General features: G+C 44.8%; 2 long non-coding RNA genes across 2 annotated transcripts in view; one reads left to right on the top strand and one right to left on the bottom strand.

Annotated features, from left to right (window-relative positions):
- LOC309662705 overlaps nt 1–23,627 on the top strand; it is a 41,920-nt gene extending 18,293 nt beyond the window's left edge. Inside the window, exon 2 of the long non-coding RNA XR_014264900.1 lies at nt 5,333–23,627. This is a non-coding gene — a long non-coding RNA (uncharacterized lncRNA). The remainder of the gene's footprint in view (nt 1–5,332) is intronic.
- LOC309662709 overlaps nt 1–24,192 on the bottom strand; it is a 435,223-nt gene that overhangs the window by 145,580 nt on the left and 265,451 nt on the right. The gene's annotated exons all lie outside the window — the stretch shown is intronic.

The raw sequence follows: 24,192 nt of genomic DNA on the forward strand, positions 1-24,192 counted from the left end.
AGAGTTTTTAAATGTTTTGATACGATTTTTGAATGTCGTGGGACAACGGTATTTTTCCCCATGGATGAACAAGATTGTTTTTTTGAGCTTCAGCTTTCATGGTCATTTTAGGGTCCTGAACTGCCCTGCCAAGTGAGCCCTGTATGTCGTTGTGTCCCTTTAGAAGGGTTGGTGCTTGATGACATCATGATATTGAAATCTTGATTGTTGACTTACAAAACCACTGTTGGGAGTTTGTTTGTTGTCTTAATATCCCTTACCTATTGCACTCACGTGACTGTCCACTCTTTGTCTCACTTCTCTCTCTCTCTCTCTCATTTGTTTTGTTTTCTTCAAGCCAATCCATCTTTTTCCTCCTCCTCCTTCACTTTTCTCTCCCTCCCCCCCACTTTTAAAATTCAAGTCTAACTGACTGACAATCCTATATTAGTTTTCAGGTGTATACCATAACGAGTCGAGTAGATATTTTTACACGTGACACAGCCATCACCACGATAAGTCTACTTACTGTCTGTCACCATTCGATGCCACTGTCCCTATCTACTACCCAGTGAAACAACAGCCAAGGGAACGGACTTGGCGGAATCAGCAGGAAAAGAAGACCCTGTTGAGCTTGACTTTAGTCTGGCGAGATGAAGAGACTTGAGAATAAGTGGGAGGTCCCTGGCGCCCACCCCGTCCCGCGAGGGGGTGGGGTGTTGTCCGCTGGCCTTGCGGGTCGCTGGTGAAATACCACTATTCTGTATTTTCACTGACCCGGTGAGATGGGGGAATGAGTCCCAAGGGGCTCTGGCTTCTGGCGCCATGCGCCCGTGGGTCCGCGAGCCAGCCGGGCGCGACCTGCTCTGGGAAGAGTGAAAAGTGGGGAGTTTGGGGCGGTACACCTGTCAAATGGTAATGCAGGTGTCCTAAGGCGGGCTCAGGGAGGACAGAAACCCCCGTGGGGCAGAAGGGCAAAAGCTCGCCTGATCTTGATTTTCAGTATGTATACAGACCGTTAAAGCGGAGCCTCAGGATCCTTCTGACCTTTGGGGTTTTAAGCAGGAGGTGTCAGAAAAGTTACCACAGGGATAACTGGCTTGTGGGGGCCAAGTGTTCATAGCGATGTCGCTTTTTGATCCTTTGATATTGGCTCTTCCTATCATTATGAAGCAGAATTTACCAAGCGTTGGATTGTTCACCCACTAGTAGGGATCATGAGCTGGGTTTAGACTATTGTGAGACAGGTTAGTTTTACCCTACTGATGTGTTGCCATGGTAATCCTGTTCAGTACGAGAAGAACCGCAGGTACAGACATTTGTTGTATGTGCTTGGCTGAGGAGCCAATGGTGTAAAGATACCATCCGTGGGATTAAGTCAGAATCCCGCCCAGGTGGAACAGTATGGCAGCACCGTGGGAGCCTCGGTTGGCCTTGGAGAGCTGGTCCCCCACTGTCCCCAGTGGTGGGCTGCCGCCTGTGTCCCCTGTGGCATGGTGCGCCCCGTGTGCATTGTTACTGGTGTCCGGTGCAGACAGCCCTTTGTCCTGGGACATGGGGTGCGGGCAGAAAGGTGGCCGCCCCCTCGCCCATCACGCACTGTATGTTTGTGTGGAATCTAGTGCTAAACCATTCATAGAGGACCTTTCTGGGTCGGAGTTTCGTACATAGCTGAGCAGCTCCCCCGCTGCGATCTATTGAAAGTCAGCCCTCGACACAAGGCAGTGGTTGGGCCCAGTGGGCTCTGTCCATTTCTTCCTCCCTCTCCGGACTCCCCACCCACACCCCGCAAGTGGGGTCCTCGGCCCACCCTCGGCGGCTGCACACCATCCGCGCGACGGGAGCAGCAGCGTGTCTCGTCGTGCATGTCCCCGGACCGCCCGCGCCGGTCCGTCAGGGGAGGCGCCTGTCCTGTCAGAGGAAAAGGGGGATGAGAGGGAAGGGGGAGCCTCTTGCAGCACCCCCCGTCCTCGGCCCGCTGTGCCTCCTCCTCACCCCGCCATGGGCCTCGCCGACGGGCTGGGACGGGTAAAGGGGGGCGGGTGCGGACCGAGAGGAGGGGGATGTCGCAAGGCGGCCCCATGGGCTCCTTTCCGGGGGCGTGCGTGGCTGGAGGGGTGGCAGCACGCGCGTGCCGCCGACGCCCCCGGCTCCTCCGCCACCCCCGGCGCGGGGGATGGGCCGTGGTTCCCTGCCGCTCGCTGCCCTTGCCCTCTTCTCTGCAGTGTGGGTCGACCGGGTCGACCAGTTCTCCCCGCGGACTCGGGCCCAAGGGCCCCAGCTGCCTGCTCGTGTCCTGAACATTAGTGTGCCGAATTCGTCTATTAAGATTAAACAATTTTAAATATTACCGTATTTTTATTCGTCTCACTGGTGGATGTTTCTTCGTTGCTGCGGCAGCGAGGGGAAAACAACAAGAACAACAAAAGGAAATTCTAGTTCTCGATGTACTTGCGCCGGCTGAGGCCACCCTGCTGTCTGAAAGTCTTCGGGCCCAGAGTAGGCCACCTCCAAATACGCCTCCGTTGCATAGGGATTGTTTGGAATTAGAGTGACAACACAAGAGGGACACTCTGACCCTCCTTCCTTCTCCTCTCTGAAAGCAGGAAGAAAATCTCTCACATGAAAGGTGGTGGGAATGGGCGGGAGGTGTAGAGATCATGACGAACTGCTTTCATGTCTCATGAAATGTTCACGAACCATCTAAGTAGGATTGCTCATAACAAATAGAGAACATAGATGTCGATGAGATGACATAGATGTCGATGAGATGATGAGAATGTTTAGGGGAACTTTTCCCACAACGACTGTTTTCCATAGGCCGACATCAAGACTTTCCAAAGTCTCTAGGCTTAGAGGTTGGCTGAGTACCATAAAAGGATGGAAATTCAGTGAATGTCTACATCCTCTCCAAATAAGATAAAATACTGAAACGTTCATGGTTCCACAAATCTAAGGGTTTCCTTGCTTCGGATCTTTTAGGGCGGAGAGACTGAGCATGTTTGGTTCCATGCCTAGATAGATCTTGTGCTTTAGGGAAAGATTGTACTAGGTAGGAGCCTAGACTTCTACAAAGTATTCCATATTCACACTGTTCACCATGGTTGGCTTCCTTACTTTCACCGAGGGAAAAAAAAAAGACAAATGTCCAAGTATGAGGCATTCTAAAGAAGGAACTTGTGTGGTCCAAGCTACCCAATATAGATGTTGCCATAATTTAATTTAATACTTCAATTATTAAAAATAAAAAAACTCAATGGAAAAAAAAAAAAACAAAGATCCCCTAACGTGAGTGAAATAGAGAGAGAGAGGGAAAATAGGACAGATTGTTAATTCTTTTCTTTTCCAGAAACAAGATACAAGGAAAAACAAAAGCAAACAAACAACACCGAATATATTTTTATTTTTAAAGATGGACATCATTTGGTAAGTTTTACCCCTTTCAGCAGGATGGAATCACTTATATTGTTCTCTCTACCTGATCATTCCAGAATTCGGAAACTCTCAGTGAAGCTTCTTATTTCCTTGGCAATAGAGTTATTTGCATATGTTACTTGGAGGCCAAAATTATATTTCCATAAAACAGGGATACACACTTGTGGATATGAGATTCTGGTGTTACTCGTTTTCCTTACAGTGTTGTTCTTAACCTGAAAACTGGACTGGATCTTGAAGTTTTTCGAGTTGCCTCCAATAACTGGCTACAACTCTCTCCATGAACGTTTCCCATTTTCTCCCACTCGTTTGACTTGGCATCACTGAGAACTAAAACGGCCCTTTGCCTGAAGCCCTGCAAAAAGAAGCTAGAGGACTTGATGAAAACTTTAGAGAAGTGACCACAACAGCTCCTACGGAAACCATCCTTGTGCCTGTTTCTGTGAGAGCCACTCGAAAGTTGAACCAAACACCCGACGATATCATCAGAGGCATTTCAAACTGCTAAAGTTGCTTCAACCCTGACATCTAGAAATCTCCTTGACTGACCCACCCCCTGCCCAGCCCCAACTGGTTTATAATCTGCTCCAATGATGAACCTTTGCGTTTCCCTGGTTTCCATAGAAGTGCCTGTTAGGAAATACCTGATTGGTTGCATCACAGGCCTAGCTTTGGGGGCCCATCGACATCATCACCTCCTGACAGGAGATACTATAACTGTTTCACTGAACTGACCTGTTCTCAGAACTAAGAAACTGTTTCCATGAAATGGAGGCCCCCAGTCACCTATTTTCTCCGTCTCTCTCCCTCTCCCTCCCTCACTCCCTCCTCCTCTCTCTCTCTCTCTCCCTCTCCCTCTTCCTCTCTCTCTCTCTCTCACACACACACACACACACAGAATCAACAGCTCAGCTTTTAATATGTTCCAGGGAAGTTTCAGAAGGGAACTGTTGGGGTCCAGAGGAGGACGCCCCAAAGTGTGCCTCCATGCCCTATTGATTATTTTGAATTCAAGTTTATTTATTTATTTTGACTTAAGAACCGGCCAGCGCAAGAGGGACACTCTGGCCCTCCTTTCTGTCCTCCCGCGGAGGAAGATCTCAAGTGAAGACATCTGCTTCCACGCATGTCCATGATTCTCAAATGGTTTAGCGGGGTTTCCTGGATTAGGAAGAGGAAGGGGACTCCTCTTGCCTGAGACGAGGCGAGTTTCTCACACATCCTCCCCCCATCCCTCCCTCCCTCCCTCCTTCCCTCCCTGCAGTTTGGATGGGGCAGCCTAAGGGTGGGGAAATTGGGGAAGAAAAAAAAGCCATTCAATAAAGAGAAGCCTGAGGCAAAGTCAAAGACTCCGACTTGACCGGAGAGCTTTCTATATTTGAATGAAGCGATTGAACGAGGCCTTGCCGAATGAATCGTGCGGACCTCCCCCCCGCCCCAATGTCAGTCCAGGTGACTTGGGAAGGAGGCTGGGGTGGGGATGAGGTGGGGAGGGACCAACGGACCACAGCCACGACCAGCTTGCCTGCCTGCCTGCCTGCCGAGCTGAGGTATGAGGGCTGCGGGCCACGCTGGCTCCTGCAACTTAGTCCCTTCCAGGAGACATCTGTGATGACTACTTGGCAGTGTATGATCAAAGCTGAACTCTCTTGGCCTATTTCAGAAAAAGGCCTGAGTCTCAGCTACGACAGATTCTCTGGATATCTTGGCACAGGGACTGACCCGCACCCTCCCATCCTGTCAGATCCTTTGTACACACACCTCCACTGGAAGGGTTCTTTGGCCTCGTCCAGAAAACGAATAAGCAAAAACAAACACACAAACAGACTGAAATGATGTGTTGGTATCCTCTCACACAACTGAGGGCAGGAAGCAAAGGCAGGTTCTCAGCCGCAGGGGGACTGGGAACCGGAACGAGGTCGGTCAGCGGCTCCACCCCAGCTCCACCCCATCCCCATCCCAGCCCCACCCCCGTCTCTCCCAGGCCTCGTGAGCCTCCTTTCTCCGCCTCTCTCTGTGTCCCTCGTCTCCACCTCCCCCCTCTACGGGCCCAGGGCAGGGATGGCTGTCCCAGCCCAGGTTCTCATATTTCACTTGTGAAAATTCTCTAGGCTGAGAGACCAGCTTGCTGTCCTGCTGCTTCATGTCCATCTCTATCAGCCATGCCCAAAAGGCACGTGAAGTCATGGACAGCAAATAGCAAACCCAGAGTTCTCTGTGTGTGTGTGTGTGTGTGTGTGTGTGTGTGTGTGTGTGTGTGGTGGTGGTGTGTGTGTCAATTTTCCAGGAAGGGTGAGGGAACAAAGGGAGGGCTGGGTGAAGGAATCCTGGGCACCTCTCATCGAACACCCAGCAGAGCACCATTTATTTCCATCTCTATGTCTGAAAGACACTTGGTCCTCATTTTAGCAACTTGATGGTGATTCCCCTTCTAAATACATGACAAAACCTATGAAGTACTGGACTTATTGAATCTGTAACAGCTAACATGGTCCAAGGAGTTTTCAATCCATGGCAGGAAAAGAAATGATCTTGAACATAAAACTGCCAAGAATTCCTATAGATGGAGTTATCGTAGACCCTTTATCAACAACAACAACAGAGGGAGCAGCGGGTGAGTTTTCCGCTTCTTAAAAGAAGGAGGCCACATTCTTAGGCAGGTTGGCTTGCCTGGACAGTTTCCTCAGGTGACTAGTCCTGAGGGCACCATCGAGGTGATGCACTAAACACACAGGAGGAGACCTCGAATGAGCTTCCCCGGGAACTGGGGGCATTATTCTGGCAGTGGCAATGGCTGCCCTTAGCTTTAGGGTGACACACAGGCCTGGTGGCACCAGGCAAACCATTCCCTCCCCTTCCTCCCTCTCTCTTGGGGCTCACTGAAGGGAGGGGCCCGGGGCCCAGAAGGAAAGACTTTCTGGTGGTATGTGTCATGGGGGCTCCAATTTTACAAACTTGAATGGGATAGGTAGTCACAGTCATCCCATGTTTTACCTCAAGCTGGAGAAGCAGAAAATATCCTCTAAAAGCCTACCTTCATGGTGTCTCAGTGTTCAGGGCTCTTCCTTCTCAGGGATCTTGTGTTCTGTAGGGATAATTCATGTGCTGGGGCAGTAGGTTCCCAGTATCATTTTAAGAAATGGATTACATGATCTCTTCCTTTTAAAAAGATAAAGATATTTGGAAAAGTTATTAATATTGAACACATGATGATATCCTCTCTGATCTATAAACTAGTGTTGACTGTTGAACAACCAACATGGGGGATTAGGGGCGACCCCACACACTGTGAAAATCCATGGATAACTTCACAGTCAGGGCTCTGTATCTGCACTTCCACCTCTTGGGACACAGCAACCACCGATCCTGCAGTGTGATAGTGCACATCTGTGGAAAACATCCACCCATGAGTCTCTCACACACAAGCACAGATCTCGACTTTGTTGTTCAAGGGTCAGCGGTGTTTGAATATTCTTAGAAGTGATGACTGCTGTCTGATGAAATAAATAAATAAATCTATGACACTTCACTTTGTGTTTCCTAGTCACAAAATATTTGGAATTTTGGCTAACTAGATGTTTAGCTTGGTCCTTAAAGGACAGTGTCAGTCTGGTAGAAATTAAATTTTCTTAAAATAATGGAAGTAAAATAGTCCAGGACACTTATGCTAAACATTAAAATAATTGTTATTCTTTATTTTATAGGATAAGTGGGATTTGGAAGAAAATCTTCTTGTGAAAAACAGGGTACTACTTTTCCCTGACTCATAATTGAAGAGCAAAAGGCATTTTCTGGAACCAGCTTGGGAGAACTTCTAACTTGTGTGGAAAAGAAAGCAGCTGTAAGATTGTTCAATGAAGTTGTGAAAGTGTATAAATTCCATTTCCAAATGAAAATTTAAAATATGAGTGTTCTTTGAGGCAAAAACTGTCACAGATTTGTAGGAAACCATCAGACTTGGAGTGGAATTTCCCTATTCTAGTCTTCCTTAGTGTAGCCACGCCTATGCAGGTCTAACAGCATTAGCATTTGTAGCATGAAACAGTGGCCATTTTACATGTATCTCTGTCATTATTTTTGAAATGATGCATCCCTCTCACTGGACACTAAACTCTAAAAGGGCAGAAGCGTGTCTATTTTTTTCTGCTTTCTGTTATTTCTGCAGCCTATGCCTGACACAAAGTCGAGGATAAGTCCATATTTGTTGAATGAACAAATACATAAATAGGATAAATGAGAATACACAATGAGTGTCTGTGTTTTGAAGCTTTTAAAATTCCCTTCTCTCTTAATATTTAACCTCAAATGAATGTATCCTGGGCTGGCAAAATGATGATCACAGAAAGAGATGAAATATCTTCTTTCATCCTCAGTGTGAGAGTTGATGACAGTGAACAACAGAGCTTTCCTTTAGGAAAAGAAAAACATTGATTTGTATTTTTGAGAAACGATGTTTGCCTGTGTTTCTGAATTTTCTAAACATAGTGTAGCATTTTGGCGAAGAGTATTAAATTGGGAATGTGGGGTGGGTGGGTGGTGGGACCCAGGCTCAAAGATCCTGCTGAGTGTTATGGAGATGGATAACGATGACGACAATGATGACGATGGACGTTTCCTGCTGGTTGTCGCTGCTCACAAGTTTCCATCTCCAAACTGCAGTCACGCTCCTGTTCGCACTGCTCCCCTCCAGGGACTAACGTTAGACTCTAGACGACACGTGACCACGCTTATCGCTGGGTTAGACCGTTGAATCACCATCTTCATGTTTTACCTTCAGCTTCCACCAAGTGTACATCTTGCTGCTTCTAGAAGTGTCACAGGTGTGGTACTCCAAGGACAATAGTGCTTCGAGGACAAAGGACGACCCTACCTGAAAGTTTCAGAGTTACACTCTGAAACCCTACCAGCCCTCCTCACCATGTTTCCATGGTTATGAATTCCTGAGCCCACCTGGGCAACGCTCACCTTGGCAACGGGACCTGTCCCAAATAAGGAAAGGCATCTGCCCCGCCCCACTCCCACACTATAGAAGAAAGGTATATGTGTCTCGACCAATCAGTAAATGAAATTTTCACCTCAGACCATTCCTTTGTTTTTTAGCTATAAAAACTGATCGATAGCATATGTTCAGGCTCGACTCTCCCAGACTACTAGGAGGTCGGCCCTCTGTTCTGGCAGCGACCCTTCCCTCTAATAAATTCTATCTTCTTTACATTCTTCTTTACATTCTGCCTCATGTCTGGAAATTCTTTTCCAACCCACGTTCGGAGCACGACATTAGGGAAGAAGATATTGAACTCCATATTAGATCTGTTTCTTTTACTTTAAACTTTGTATTCTATTGCTTTTGTTTCAAGTTAAGAATGTTGTATAGCCTGAAATACACAATTCTCAATCTGACCTTTAAGGGTATAACACGTTTACATTCAAATAGAGGTAACAAATTTGCAGAACAGAGCAAATTTTATTCCAAGATTTGTCTTGTTGGAGGTTTATAGGAATGTCGTGACCTGACCTGTGTGGACACCAAGAAGTTTGCAACAACCAGCCATGCTCCTCCCTCACCTGGCCTTTAAAAATGCTTTCCTGAAACCGTTCGGGGTTTGGGGGGCGGGCATGACCCTCCCTGCTAAACCTTGCAGTAACTTTCCCTGCCCCAAACTCTGAGGCTTTGGGTTATTTGGCCTCACTGTGCTTCAGGCACCCGAACTTGCATTAGGTAACAGCAGTGCTTATGGAGAAAAGATCTCTGACTACTTTCATGGGATCTGCATTGCTGGCAAGTTAAACTTAAAACATAAAAATAAATACTTTAGAACAAATGCTACTTCCAATTTTGTAACCTAATAGGATTCCTAAATGACTCTGGTTCAGCACTCACTTGACTTGGCTATGTTTTTGTGCTTTCTGACCAAAATGATCTATCTGGATATGCCATCTGATAGAAGCTAAAATAAATTCACTTTTGATGGCATCCTATAGAAGCTAAAATAAATTCACTTTTGATGTGTGTGTGAATACTATTCATACAGAGAGTGGGGACACCAGTGAGCTCTCGTGGATAAAGAAAAATGGTGAAATAAAATGTAGGACACATATAAAGTATAGAAAGATAAATGAGGATTCCTTCATTCTCGGGGTCCAGGGGTGGGAACAACAGAACATCTTTTTCCTAAACTCATCGCAGAGGGCTGGCTCCTTACCCCACCCTCCAGTGATGCAAGGACATGCACAGTTAAAAAGGCCGGCAGGAATGTGGTGCCACAGAGGAAGGAGGACCATCCTTTACAGTGTGGATTTAGAGTGAGGGCTACTTGAAGTGACTAGGAACTTGGTACAGTGAGCGGCCCATAAAAGTATAAAAGAGATGGTCCCCCAACTCTTGCAGGGCCTGGGCAGGAGCATGAATGGAAGCTCATGTCCCCATGTCTACATCATGACACTAGTTCATCTCTGTTAAATAGGATGTGTTTGTTTTATTCTCCTATCTTGACAAACACACGTCTTTATATGTGTCTATATACCGTACAACTACGGTTTGTGTATGACAGCAAAACATCACCAGGGACTTAATTATTACAGAGATCTGGGGTTCTGCTTGGCTGGCAATGCTTGTGTGAATAATACAGTCATATATATATGATTATGTATATCTTATATACATTTATATATAATTATGTTTAATACGATATCTTTATTGATTTCATTTTTCAGAGGACTAATTATGCTGTTAGCCTCATGATTTTCACATAGGGTTTCTGTGTGTGTCATATTGGCAGGACAGTGTAGTCAGTCTGTGTCATGGAAGCAGGGACATCACGGAAGTCACAGGAATGAAGACCCTGTTCCAGGAACTGGACCTTCCAGAAGACTGGGAGCAGCTGTGCAGGGCTGGGCTGCAGAGGAGGGAAGGGAGGGAAGGCTATGACTCCCAGTCCTTTGAGCACCTGGCATGGATCGACCTGTCAGCACTCGCAGGGAAACGCGGCCTCCAATGCGGGGCCACAGGGGAGCCATGGAGAGACTTGCAGGAAGCTGCAGGTATCACTTGGCAGATCTGCAGCTGGGTGGCCAGGGGTGGCCTGGGTCACTATCGTCCAGAGGGCACCCCCTGGGAATACCAGCCAGATGCAGGGCAGAGGAGGGCATGGGCAGCCTTCCACCTTGCACCTCTGCACCCTTCTGTCACCACGTGGGATGGCGACAACCTGCAGAGAGCCGTGGCTGTGGCTTCACTTCCAATGTCTACATTCCACCCATGTTTCTCTTTGCACCAGATCTATCCTGGGGTCACACGGGGGAGCGGGAGTCTCAGAAATGTGGTTCCCAGGCTGCCCGCATGGAGGTCGCAGGAGCCTTCAGACACAGCCATGCCAAGTGAAACACACTTCTTGAGTTAGGTCAGTCTTTAGATTGTGTTTTAGTTCTTTTCATTTGAAAAACTTTTGTCTGCTAGGCCAGGAGCATCTAGAATTGCTGGTCAAACTCTTCAAGCAGCCCTTTGACTTGGAGGCCAACAACAAGTTTAACATGGTATGTTTAAGATGAAATAGAATTGCAGATGACCAACTAGCATCCTCTTGGAAATATTGCAAAGCCTATTGTCTCATAGATGACTATCTCCTAGACTGAGATTTCACCATTTCAGCAATCTGCCCCTGGAGCGACACGGTGATGTCAAGACTAGTGTCCTGTCCTTGAGCCCAGTCTGGATGCACGTGGACAGGAATGGAGCAGCTACGTGAAAAGTTGACTGTGCTGCCACGTGCAGCTGTGGAGAGTGACAAACTGAGTCCAGTGTCTCTGAAACCATGCCAGACAAAGAGGAGTAGGAAAATGGGTGCAGGCACTCGTGGCCAGAATACCATGCTGAGTGAGAGTCCCTGGTCCTCCCGCTGAGTGGAAGGTGTGACAAGTGCATCAACATCTTTCCCCCAGCCCCAGACTTCCCCTGCTCAACACCCTCCACATCCCCAACACACACACTTCACATCACTGTTGGGCAACAGCCCTAGCACAACCCGAGAGCCTTCATGGTATTCAGACACCATTAACTTTTGTTTTGTGGACAGAGGGAGGGCCAAGAAGAGCTGAGCAAAGCATTTCTCTGGAATCTGAGTAGGTGTTGAAGGGTTATGGGTGGCAGGTCACCAGTGTGCTGAGTGCCAGGTTCCGGGGGGCAGAGTTTCTTTAAGGAATGTATTTCTTTGTGTCTTGGTTACCAGCAGACCCTTCTGGAATGTGGAGCCCATGGGAGGGGCCCTTCTTGCCTGAGTCTCGGGATGATTCTAGGTGCAGAAACCTACACCCTCTACCTTGTATTTTGCCGTGGAGTTGGATGGTGTTTCTAGAGACTTACACCAGGATACCAGGTTCTGCCAATTCTAGGACCTAAATAGGTCCTGCTCCATCCCCTCTCTCCATCTCCCCTCTACTGTCTTCATTCAGGCTCTCACCATCCTGGCTGGGCCTCTAACGACCCTGCTGGCCTCTACATTGACCCCTGCTTGGTTGGTTTCCATGCTGTGTATAGAGTCATCTTCTTAAAAGGCAGCTGATTACCTTATTCCTTTAGTGGACGCCTGGCATGGCTCCTCCTGGCTCGGATGATAACATGAAACTAATGACAATGCCAGATCTTGCTCTGCTGCCGTGCACAGCTGTGGAGAATCACGCGCTGAGTCCAGTGTCTCTGAAAACATCCTAGACAAAGAGAAGCAGGAAAATGTGTGTGGGCACTCGTGGCCAGGATCCTGTGCTGAGTGAGAGTCCCTGCCCCTCCTGCTGAGAGGAAGGTGTGACAAGTGGATCAACATCTTTTCTCACAGCTCAGAGCTTTCACTGCTCAACACCCCCACTTCACAACGCTGTTTGGCACCAGCCCTAGCACAACCGAGATCCTTCATTGTATTCAGACACAATTACCTTTTGTTTTGGGGACAGAGGACCAAAAAGAGCTGAGAAAAGCATTTTCCTGGAACCTAAGTAGGTGTTTAGGTTTTCGGCTGCAGGTCACCAGTCTGCTGAGTGCCATGTCCTGGGGGCAGAGTTTCTTTAAGGTATGTATTTCTTTGTGCATAGGCACTTCTAGAATGTGGAGCCCATGGGAGGGACCCTTCTTGGCTGGATCTCAGAAGGAGTCTAGGTGCAGAAACCTACACCCTCTACCTTGTATTTTGCCATGGAGTTTGAATGTGTTTCTAAAGAATCACACCAGGATACCAGGTTCTGCCAATTCTACTACCTAAATATTTCCTGATCCATCCCCACTCTCCACCCTGACTTCTACTGCCTTAGTTCAGGCTCTCACCATCTCTGTCCTGGTTGGGCCTCTAATGACCCTGCTGGCCTCTACACTGGCCCCTGCTCAGTTGGTTTCCAGGCTGCTTATAGAGCAATCTTCCTAAAAGGCAACTGATCACCTTATTTGTTTAGTGGAGCCCTTGTATGGCTCCTCCTGGCCTGGCTGGTAAAATTAAAAGCAACTTACAAGCTGTGTTCTTCCTCCAGGCCTGATCTTTTACAAACTCCCCCATTTAAAAGGGGTAAAGCAGCCCTTTAGAACATGTCATTCTAAAGTTTATGATTGAACACAACTGGCCACATCCTAGCTCTACCACTTGGGAAACTTGCTTAATCCTCTGTAAGCGTGCTTACTCTTCAATAAAACAAAGAAAATAATGCTTCATTGTGCAGTTGTCAGAAGCACATAAAGCTCTTGACACAGTGCTGAGAGCATAGTTGATACATAATCATTGGTGGCCATGAGCATTACTGTTATAATTTAGACCCTGCACCATTTGTGTTCTACAGACATGTCCATGCAGACATGCAGAAAATATATGTCCATCCCTCTCAGCTCACTACACACACCCGGGTCGAGCTGAGTGAACAACTGTGCCACCAAATTGGCCAAGCATTTCATGCCTGTCTCACCCATTTTGCTCCGTCTGCTTGGAATCATCTTCACCTCTCGTTTGCGACATGTTCTCTCCTCTGTTAGACTAGTTTAGGCTCCCCAGGCACAATTAGCATCTTTCTTCCCTTCCAATAGTACTTGTCTTGTTGGAATAGTTATATTTTTATCTGCTTTGTCCCCTAAGTTGTCTGTAAGAACTATGTTCATCTTCGGATCGGCTAGGTCTTAGGTATGCCTAGTGTATAGGAAATTGTATTGACTGTTTGCTGAATGACTTACTGACTGCAGGCGGCTTGTGGAAGTGTTGGAGCCATGAAGAGCTTGCAGTGGACAATCATCCTGTGGGCACACTCTCTGGCAACACATCTCTCTTCTTCCAGAGTATTCATGGGAGTGCTTTTGTTGTAGTTTTAGCCAGAACCAAACCTGAGTGTGATATATTCCCTTAATTCATATGCAGTAGTTTTGATCCAAATTACATATATTTAAAAACAATGAATAATTAATTGTATAACCTCAGAAGGACTTTGAAAATAACGGTTTAAAATTGTCTACCCTTCCAAGAATCCTATTTCTGGGTATATATCCAAAGGAAATAAAACTAGAATCTCTGATAGATGTCTGTACTCCCATGTCCATTGCAGTGTTATTCACAGTAGTCAAGATATGGAAACAACCTAAGTGTTCATCAAGGGGTGAATGGATAAAGAAAAAATGAAATAGGTACTTCCCTGGTGGTCCAGTGGTGAAGACTTTGTGTTTCCAATGCAGAGGGCATGGGCTTGATCCCTGGTTGGGGAACTAAGGTCCCACATGCTGCACAGTGCAGCCAAAAAAAAAAAAAAAAAAAAAGACATGAGATAGAGATAGATTGATAAGTATAGATAGATAGGTAGATATAGATATAGAGATAGATGTATAATTCAGCCACAAGAAAGAGGACAATCCTGCCATTGTGACAACATGTATGTCCCTTAGGGAATTATGCCAAATGATACAAGTCAGGTAGAGAAAGAAAAATACTGTATAATATCACTTACATGTATGCGGGATCTAAAAAAGTCAAACTCATAGGAACAGAATAGAATGGCTGTTACCAGGGGTTGGGGGAGGGGGAAATGGGGAGATGCTGATCAAAGGGTAGAAACCTCCCCTTATAAGGTAAATTTGTCCTGCATAACTAATGCAGAGCATAGTGATTATAAATAATAATACTATAATATGTACTTGAAAGTTGCTAAGAGAGTCAATGTTGATAATTCCCTTCACACAAAAATATGATAATTATGGCGTGTGATAAAGGTATTAGCTAATGTTATGGTGGTAGGCATTTTGCAATATGTAAGTGTAAAAAATCAACATTTTGTACACCTTAAACTTACGGGTCTTATATGTCAATTATATTTCAATAAACCTGGAAACATTTAAAAAATAAAATCATCTAGCCTTTATTATCTGTCAAACAATAATCGGTATTGAGGCTGAAAAGAACATAGAGCTTTATTTGGGGTCTTAGGAATTGCAATTCGGGGGACAGATGTTTGGGTAAAATCAAGAATGTTCCAGGGAAAAGAGTCAGGGACTTAAAAAGGTGAACCCCACAAGGTTGTAAAGTCACCTGTTAGGAATTATGATTGGCTCTGATGCAAGAAAGAAAATATTTGTTCTTAAGGGATAGGCTGTCACAATTTTTTAGGGAAATGGAAGAGTCTGACAGGTATCTCGAGTTTCTGGAACACTGTGTAGACATTCTGGAGCTTGTGTAAGTGCTCGAACTTTACTTTCTGTCCAGGCTGAGATGTGCAGCTCCCCTTCCTCAGAGGCCTTTCTACTCAATTTTAGGGAGCTCTCTTAGCAATGTTGACTTCGTTTGGATTTTTCATTCACATATCATACCCTTTTGCATTTAGAGAGTTCACTAATAATTTTACAAAGAAATCTGGTTTATGTTTTTAAAGACTATTAACATTAGACATCTTCATTGTCTGTTGAGTGGTTTCTAGACCTATAAAACCAACATAGTGATAAATTCAGAATCTCTATTGGCACAGGAAAAGGATGTGTAGGGCAGATGACCCCACAGTGCAGTTTAGTTGGGAAGCCTAGAGAGATGATGGTGTATTTTGTGTTCACTGATAACTTCAGGTTCACATGTGTGAGATGATGAAAACAGAGTGGAACCTTCAAAATATAATGGACAGTATTTTCTTTAGACAATACTACCTACGAAAATAATTTTACAGATAAATTTAAATATAGCACATTTGGGGGTTTTTCATTATGGTCTTTTTTCCAGATGCTGAAGATGACCTTAAAGTAAATGCCAGTGGTGTCAGGCTTTTGTTGAAAAGACTCAGTGCTTTTTAACAGTTGCCAGCAATGCAGCTACTCCTCCATTGGAGTTGAAACTGAGAATTTTTCTTATAGCTAATTAACTCTTTTTCAGAAAATCTATCAGGAAAGGTCTCAATAATTTTCTTTCTTGTATCCCTGAGAATATATTAGAGAATATTCAGTGCCCTTCTCAAAGCCAGAGACTGGGATAATTGAAGAGCTATTGGAGATAATGCCTCTGGTTAGATAGTACCTTTCCTGAAGAACAAGATGCTCTCAAATTCTATGGAACACTAGCATGGATTAGATTTGTTAAGTGTAGCCTTAAATTTGTGTAAAGGTGGCTCTCCCTGTCCTTTATTATATACATTGTTAATAGTCTCAGAAGCAGAGACCAGACTGAAATAAAGAGGCATTATTTGGGGTTTGTTAGGACTGCAGCCAGGAGAGGAGCAGAGCTGACTGACTCAGGCCCCTGGTCCTACTGCTCCTGTGGTCCTGAGTGGTCAAAGATGAGCCTGGAGGACAGGGAGCCCTAGATATCAGTGCAAATATTCAGACTCTTCTCTGCGGATTCAATATTCTTAAACAGAGGAGCAGTCTGATGAGACTTGTGGTTGAGAAGGACACACTCATAGCAGTGTGAGTAGTTTGAATCAGGGTAGACAGGAAGAAAAAAAGAGCAGGTGGGAATTTGCTAGAATATTATTGGTAAAAAATGATAAAGGACTAAATAACTGAATTAAGTGATATTTTGAATGTATGATTTTTAAGAATTGTCTGTGGTTTTAGAACCCAGATCTGGGCTTTTCTTCCCAAAATTCCATCATTTTTTTCCTTCCTAATGAGTCATCTACAATGATAGTGGTTAATATGTATTGAGAAATTACTGATTCAGGCCCTATGATAAATACCTCACATTCATGATCTCCTCTAATCTTCTCAGTAACCATCTGAATTAGATCATATCAGGACCATTTGACAGATGAGGAAATCCAGGCATGGAGAGGTTATAATGTGTCTATGTCACAGAGCAAAAAAGAATCAGAGCTTGGAACTGATCAAGTAGTCTATTGTGGCATAATAGCCTGGATAGCTATGGTTATTATATCAAGTACAATAGAAGTGAAGTAAAAATATCTCGAGAAATAAGACAACTTTACATTCCATACAGCTCTGTCCAGGTTAAACCCTGCCAACTCAGCAAAATGTATAACTCTACTTATCAAAAACGACCAGTGTGAAGAATGAATATTCATTCTTCTGTTTATCCATCTAGTAATTCTCCACTAGGAGTCAGGAACACACCAGCACTGGGTGGTGTCACGTGGCCCCTTTCAGCTGACCACTTGCCCCATGTTAAGGAATTGAATTGAGTTCCCTGACCCTCTCGATTTTTCCTTCATTCCCCTGATCCTCTTTCTCTACTTCATGCCATCTTCACAAGCCCCTTACACTCATCGTGGTGATGCAGGTCGGTGCATGACCCAGTGTTTCTTGCTCTTGACCTCACCTCTACTGTTGATGCCTCTTTTTCTCCCCTTGGCTTGGTGCGCTTTTGAGAACTCTCAGCTAAACTTCCCCTAGAAACTCCTCCTCTCCTCTTTGTCCATATTGTCAACTCCCAACCCAGATTCTGTGGTAGATGTTAAGATGACATATATCAACGTGCCCTCAAAGAGCTTTCAATGCAGTGGGGACATGGGCCATATGGTTATCACTGCAAAGTCAAGGGAGTTGTGCAGGACAGGAGAGGTAGAGGTAAAATGTCATAGGAACACAGAACCAGCCCACATTAATTACCCATCAGAACAAATTTGGTTATGAATAAATGAAAACATGTGCTGTTTTTCTACAGCACAGAAATGCATGTGTGTGAAACTAGGTCAATTATAATATTACATCTCTACTGCTCCTGCCAGGAAAGAAGCCTGATGCAGAGAAACTATGGCAGAGCAGTGGAAATGGTGATCATAATTAATGAGTTTAGTTTTTGTTTTAGTCAATTATTAAGCTAAGCAATAATTTCTACCCTTGAGATCTATATGATATCCATGAGTATGTAAAATAATTTTTCATATTCTCTTACTCTCAACCAAATAATCAGTATTCAAGAGAAGCAGGACGTCAAAATCTTTGTGATTCAGTCACCTGTCATCACAATGGGTTCCAGGGAAATGCCCACTCTGGGGAATCTGCCTAACTGAGCAGAAGAAGCTCCAAGGCTCCTGTCTCCTCTCTGCCTTAAGGTCTGCATGAAAGGCCAACTAAACAGCTTCCTTGACCCCTCTGCTTTAAGCCCACCATGGACCTTGTCCCCATATGTCCCAGTGCTCTGTGACAAGAACTGCACAGAGAGAGGAAGCTAAGGAGACAAGCCAGTCTCCTCAGAGCCCAAGACTGGCCTAAGCTGCCCACACAATTCTCTCTTTATGTGGGTCCCCTTCACAATCAGGCCAGGATTCTTAAGTGTAGGGAACCTCCTCAGCAGGAGGAGGCCCCTGGTGTCACCAAAGACCAGGGAAAACAAAAGATTGACAAGAGGAGCACCCAAAGGAGCAGGTTTAAATCCGTGAGGAGCTGATTACAGTTCTGTCTGCTGGATAGAAGAGGAGTACCACTGTTCTTGCCTTGATTTTCATCAAAGCTTCTCTTTTCTGGTTGTTGCATGGTGCCCATGGAGCCTTTAACTTTCTTTATGGTTAGACTGTGCCACTGATGTTTGCCTACTTTGAAGAAATCTATGAATTCTATATATGAAGATAGCAGCTGGATCAACTAGGTATCTCCACATTACATTTAAAAAAATCCAAAAGGGATGTATATGACCTTCCAAGGCCAATGCATTCACAGTGTAATCCCCCGCCCAACATCCATGTGTTGTCAGCCCCAGAGCCCCCAGCAGAGCTGAGTGTTGAATGGAAAGGAGTCTCACGTGCTTGGTCCTGGTGGTGGCTATAGACAGAAACTATCAAGGGAAAATCACACCCGGAAGTAGAAGGCTCACCCTGAGCGGGGAACAGAAAGAGGAGGTCTCACATTTGGTGGGTCAGAGTATTAGCCATGAGAGAGTCAGAAGGAAAGGGCTTGGAAAGGGCCATTGGGCAGGGGGCAGTCTTAGGCCAGCACAGATGATGGAGAAGCAGGAGACCCCTTGAAAGGAGGTGATCTTTAGTGGTTTGTGGTAAAAGCACAGGATGCTGCTAAAGATGAAACTTGTGGAACCTAAATAGTCACAAGGATCCAGAAACAGACCAGGAAGAAAGAGAATACTGTGTATTGAGGAGCTTCACTTCACCAAGCCCACAGCAAAGGGTGTTTGGTAAATTAGAATCCAAGTCACCGCCCAAACACCACTCAACCACCTCCTCACTTATAAGGCCAACAGATACCTAGGTGGGTAAGGCTGCATTTAAAGTCTAGGTGGGCAGCTCTAACATATCAGGCATCCAAGCAGCTAATACATGCTTTGAAAGAGCCAACAATGATCTGGTATCTGTTTCTGGATCTGTCTATAGCCAATGACACTTCTGGGTACTGTTGACCTTGGACTCATCTCTCCCACGTCCATTCCCCCATTGATAAAGTACAATTCACACAACTTCTCAGGTCAGCAATGACACTTGAAGTTTAAGCCACTCACAAAATTCTAAGAGACTCATGGAATTGAAATAAGAAATCACACCTGGTCATTAACCCTCATTGATTCCATTCCTGCTCTTACTGCTGCCATTACATGGGTCACACACGAGCCAGTTCATCTGCCTTAATTTGCACATGTGGGATGCAGGTCACCTTCAGCCCATGGAAAGTAGACATTTAATGGTGATTATACCAGATATTCCAAATTTTATCTCAGGCATTGGCCCAATTGGATTTTTTTTTTAATTCCAGAAAGGAAGTGGAGCAGGTGCAAAGAGGTGCCCACTCCACTTATTCCTGATTTTATTTCATTCTCCATAGTCTTTACCAAAACTTAAATCTAAATAAAGTTAAGACAGAGTACAGTACAGTGAAGTGAAAAAACAATACATCCTCCCCATTGTCACATGACTGAGACACCTGCCAGTGGGCGAGTCTCATCCAAGGACAGGGGTTGGGGACTCCTTCAGTAACATCAGCCTCTTCTGAGTTAGATGGACGCCCTGTTTGCAGGTGGGTATTCTGCCATGTGAAGTAGGGTGAGTCCACTCAGGGCAACCCCAAAGGGCCTCAGCAGATTCCCAAGCACAAACGTAGATTCCACATGACACTTATCTCTGGAGCACCATGTAGGGCCTAGAGACTTCAGTTTAGTATTTAAAAAATAAAAATTATTCCCATTCTATCCTCCCCTGAGTAGACTTGTGTGCCCATCCAAATGCATCTGTCACTTAAGTGAACCCCTCCTTCTAAGGGGTGCAGAATAGAATCATTTCTTCATCCCACCATGCTCATCCCCAGTTTTCTTAACTTCTCAGCAGGATCTACTTCCTTCCAGCACAGACCCACCAACTTTCCTGTCTCGATCAAGAGAGCTCAGGCCTCAGCCATAAGTTCAGGCAGAATTTCCCTCCAACAGAAACATTTCAGATGACCTGGCAGCCCCAGAAGATGAGCAGCTGTCATTAATGCAGTGAGAAACCCGTGGGCTCCCTCCCTGGTTAAACTTCCAGCCAAGCCTTCCTCCCCTGAGAGTCATTATCCAGCCTGTGGGCATCAGCTGATGTGAAGGGGAAGTGGGTGCTGTGGAGACCACTCCAGCCCATCGGTCTCGCAGGAGCTCTTGTTCTGGCTCTGGGTGCTCATTGCCAGCCATGGGCTCTCTTTCCAGCCTTCATATGGATCCTAGGCTCTACTTCAGAGTATTTCCTCCAGATGAGTCCCAAGCCAGCACTGGGTCTCATTTGCCACTGCTGGACTTCCCTTCCCTTCTGAAACTGGGTTCCATTCTTTTACAAAGTTTAAGTCCAAAAAGGATTTTTGAAATGACTTTCCATTCCCTTTTGTTCTCATTATCCCCCCTCCTACTCTGCTGGTGAGGGATGCTGTGTCTCCATGCTGATTCTGATTCCCCATCAGCAAACCCAGGTAGGGTCCCCTCATCCCTGAAGCTATAAGTACCTCCAAGATCAGCCCTCAGTTCACCCTCTTCTCCTCTCTCAGGCAGAATGAATCGTGTCTCTTCTCCTGGGACAGGGTGGTCTGTGTCATTCTCTGTTCTCTCCCTCCTATTCCTTGGCAGGGTATCACCACTTCTGTCAGAGGCTTCTCATTCTTATTTTCTAGGGCTTTGTCTTCATTCAGCAAATTTTATCTCTTTCAAATTAAAGGGATTGCATTTCAAAACAACCATCTGAGCTGGACTTAAAAAAGCCCATTTTGAAAATATAAAATAGCAGAACATCAGACGTTTTCTTTCTCCTTGCATTCCTGTGACAGCAACCTAATTTTCTTCAAGGCAACATGGAAGCAATTCCTCTTACTAACCAGAGGAAGGGCCATATTGAAGGAAATGTTAAAAACAAAAACGGAAAATAACTGCATATTTTAAAGTCTCCATTCGGAAATAGGAAGCACATGATCTCCCATCACAGTGAGAAAGTCTTTATTTAATGGCTGCCTTGGCCTCTTATTTCTGCAGGGCTTGCACCATGGGCTTGTCCTGACTCCCTTCCTCTACCCTGACTCAACCCATAGCTCAGGGCATGTGACCCATTTGTCTCTACTGATCTGAGAGGGCAGCCTTTGTCTACAGGTATCTCTGGATTGTTTGCTATCTGGTTATGGGCTGCTTCCATTCTGTTGTTGAAGAGAATTTTGCATTTCATTAAAAATATATGTTCCTTTGGTCTCCTGGTGTGACAAAGTAGTGTTAGTGAACTCAGATTTCATTGTTAGTTGCTCAAGAATCCAATATTGAAAGATAAGTGTTGGGTAGAAGGAAAGATAGCTTTTTGAAAGAAGACAGCAATCCTGGGGAGAAGGTGGACTCATGTCCCAAAGAACCAACTACTCACAGCCCATCAGGGGACAAGAGCTTTTAAAGGGGAGTTTCAGGGGTGCACAGGTAGAGGGAGGAGCCTATGTGCCAAGCAGCACAGTCAGCCCTGACCATCATCTTGAAATTGATCATGCAGTGGTCTGATCAGCATCATCTTGCTGTTTTAAGTACAGTTAATCTTCAACTCCAGGGTCAGTTTGTTCTCATTTCCTTTAGGCCAGTTCTTGGATTTGTGTAAGATGGAGCAGCTTATGTCAAGGCTATAGTCTGGTTATCTTGTAGTTAACTTCTTCCACTTGGTGGGGGTTTCAGTATCTGCAAAACGGCTCAAAGGATATGGCTCAGAATATTATCCACAGCCCTTGAGGAGAAACTAAAGGTCCTTGACTTTGTTTAATGGCTAAACTATTACTGTTTTTTCTTGTTGGACTGTTTTCATTTGTTTCTTCATTTTCTCATTTCTCTGATTAAATTTATTCTTTGACTAAAATTTTTCTACAGACAAGAGGCAGGTGGAGGACATGGGATGGGGTGGGGTCTGTCCTGGGAAGATCCCATAGGGCCCTGTTCTGTTACAGTAGTATGAATGCTTTCTTATTTAGAATTTGAAGACCTTGTCAGATCTGAAAGGAAAAATGTGAGGAAAAAAAATTCCTGGAAAAGTTTTCTTCCAGGAACCTTCAGAGAATATTATATTTCAAAGCTTCTTAGTGGTAACAAAATAAAATGCTGAGTCTGATATCTATCCCCTTTCTTTTTCAGAAAAGCAATCCCTTGAATACAGCTTTCCTCAGTTTTAGGTCCCTACTGACTAAAGTTTTCCTCTTCTGCAACTATAAATAGCCAGTAAAGAACTTTGGTCTTGATGTTACACTGTTTTTCTAACAGAGGATGGAATTGCTCTGTTTTTAGAAAAATCCCAGTATCATATCATATATATATATATATTCTCATAAAATGAAGTTGGTTACTGAAATTTCTTATTTTCAGTACCCATGTTTGACAAGACAGGATGGAAAGAAATAAAAATGACTTGAGCAGTGTAAAGCACACAACCTAGAATCATTATACCCTTTGCCATCCTTGCCTTTTCAGTGAACTTGAGAGTGAACTATGCCCTAATCAGATTCTAGTAGTAACTTTTCTACTTAAGATTCAAAAGAACCAGAGGGGAAGGATATTATGTTTGCCAGGATAAAATACAACGTACAAATATTTTATTTCTGAATGAGAAATTTATTGAGGTTAAAGCCCTCTCTTCCTAGAAACTCTTTCCTAGCAGAGGTATTAAGGAAAGGAATGTAGTTTGGCATAACAGTAATGCAACTTATTTAAATCATATTTAGAAATAAAATTTATTCTTTCTTATCAATGCAAATTATATTATATTGTAGCCCAGCAGAATCTTATGGGGCCTTCCCAGAACAGACCACCCTGCCCTCATGTCCTCTGCCTGCCTCGTGTTTGTGAAAAGACTTTAGTCTCCTAGACCTTCCCTGAGTTCCAAAGAGCAGATTCAGTTACTAACTAAGGAAGTGAGGGAACGCAGAAACAAACGAGAAGCATGTCCAACATAATCTTTTCCATGATTGTTAACTAACTCATGCCTTGATTTATGACCCCAAACTATCAAGATAATGTCCCATGGCTTCAACTGGCTGGCCCGAAGCAGACTTAAAATTGACCCAGGGAGGGTGGATTAAGAACTGAAACTCCTGAACCATCAGGAATAATAATAAATAAAAAATAATAAAATGTCTTGACCATTGCCTTCGTTTCTTCTAGAGAGAAGTTAAGGGATGACAAGATCATGATTTACTGGTTTGCTTTGCAGGAACACATAGATCAATCACAATCACCACTGACACATTGAGTCACAAGATGGTGCCGGGAAGTCTGCATCGGAGGCCTTATCAGGAAGCTGAAATTGCAAAGACTCCCCCCACTTTACCTTTTTACTTCTAAAAACCTTGCACCCCAGCCAGCCAGCAAGATAGATTTGAGATGAGTGTAAGTCTCCCATCATCTGGGTAGGCGCCTCCTTGACTAATAAACCTTTCTCTGCTACTAACTCCTACGTTCCAGTTTGTTCAGCTTCACTGTGCATCAGGCACTCGAACCTGGCTTCAACAGCATTGCAATGGGAATATGACGGGAATCTTCCATGAGAAAATATTGCCGTGGGAATCCAGCCTTCTTATTGCTCTGAATCTGGAAACAACTGGGCTGATTAATAATTTTACAGCCTCCTCCTGGTATGGCATTTCTTACACAAAGGAATTTCTGCATAACTGAATGCATCCTTTTATCAATATTTTAGGCAGCTTTGTGGAATCCCTTCTAGTAGGCATTTACATTATTTTTGTAAGGAAAGGACTCTGCTTGCCATTAAGGACAAATATCATTGTGCTCTGCTTTAACTACTAAGTTCAGGTCTCCTTCCTCAGTGTCCCACTCTCCTTTGTCCTTCAACCCCTTTAGGTTTGAAGATTTCCTAGTAAGTCAGGAGGCCAGAAAATATCTGGAGTACTTGGGTGATTTC

This window comes from Balaenoptera physalus (genome assembly GCF_965194825.1).
Source record: "Balaenoptera physalus genome assembly, chromosome: 6".
Taxonomy (NCBI): Eukaryota; Metazoa; Chordata; class Mammalia; order Artiodactyla; family Balaenopteridae; genus Balaenoptera; species Balaenoptera physalus.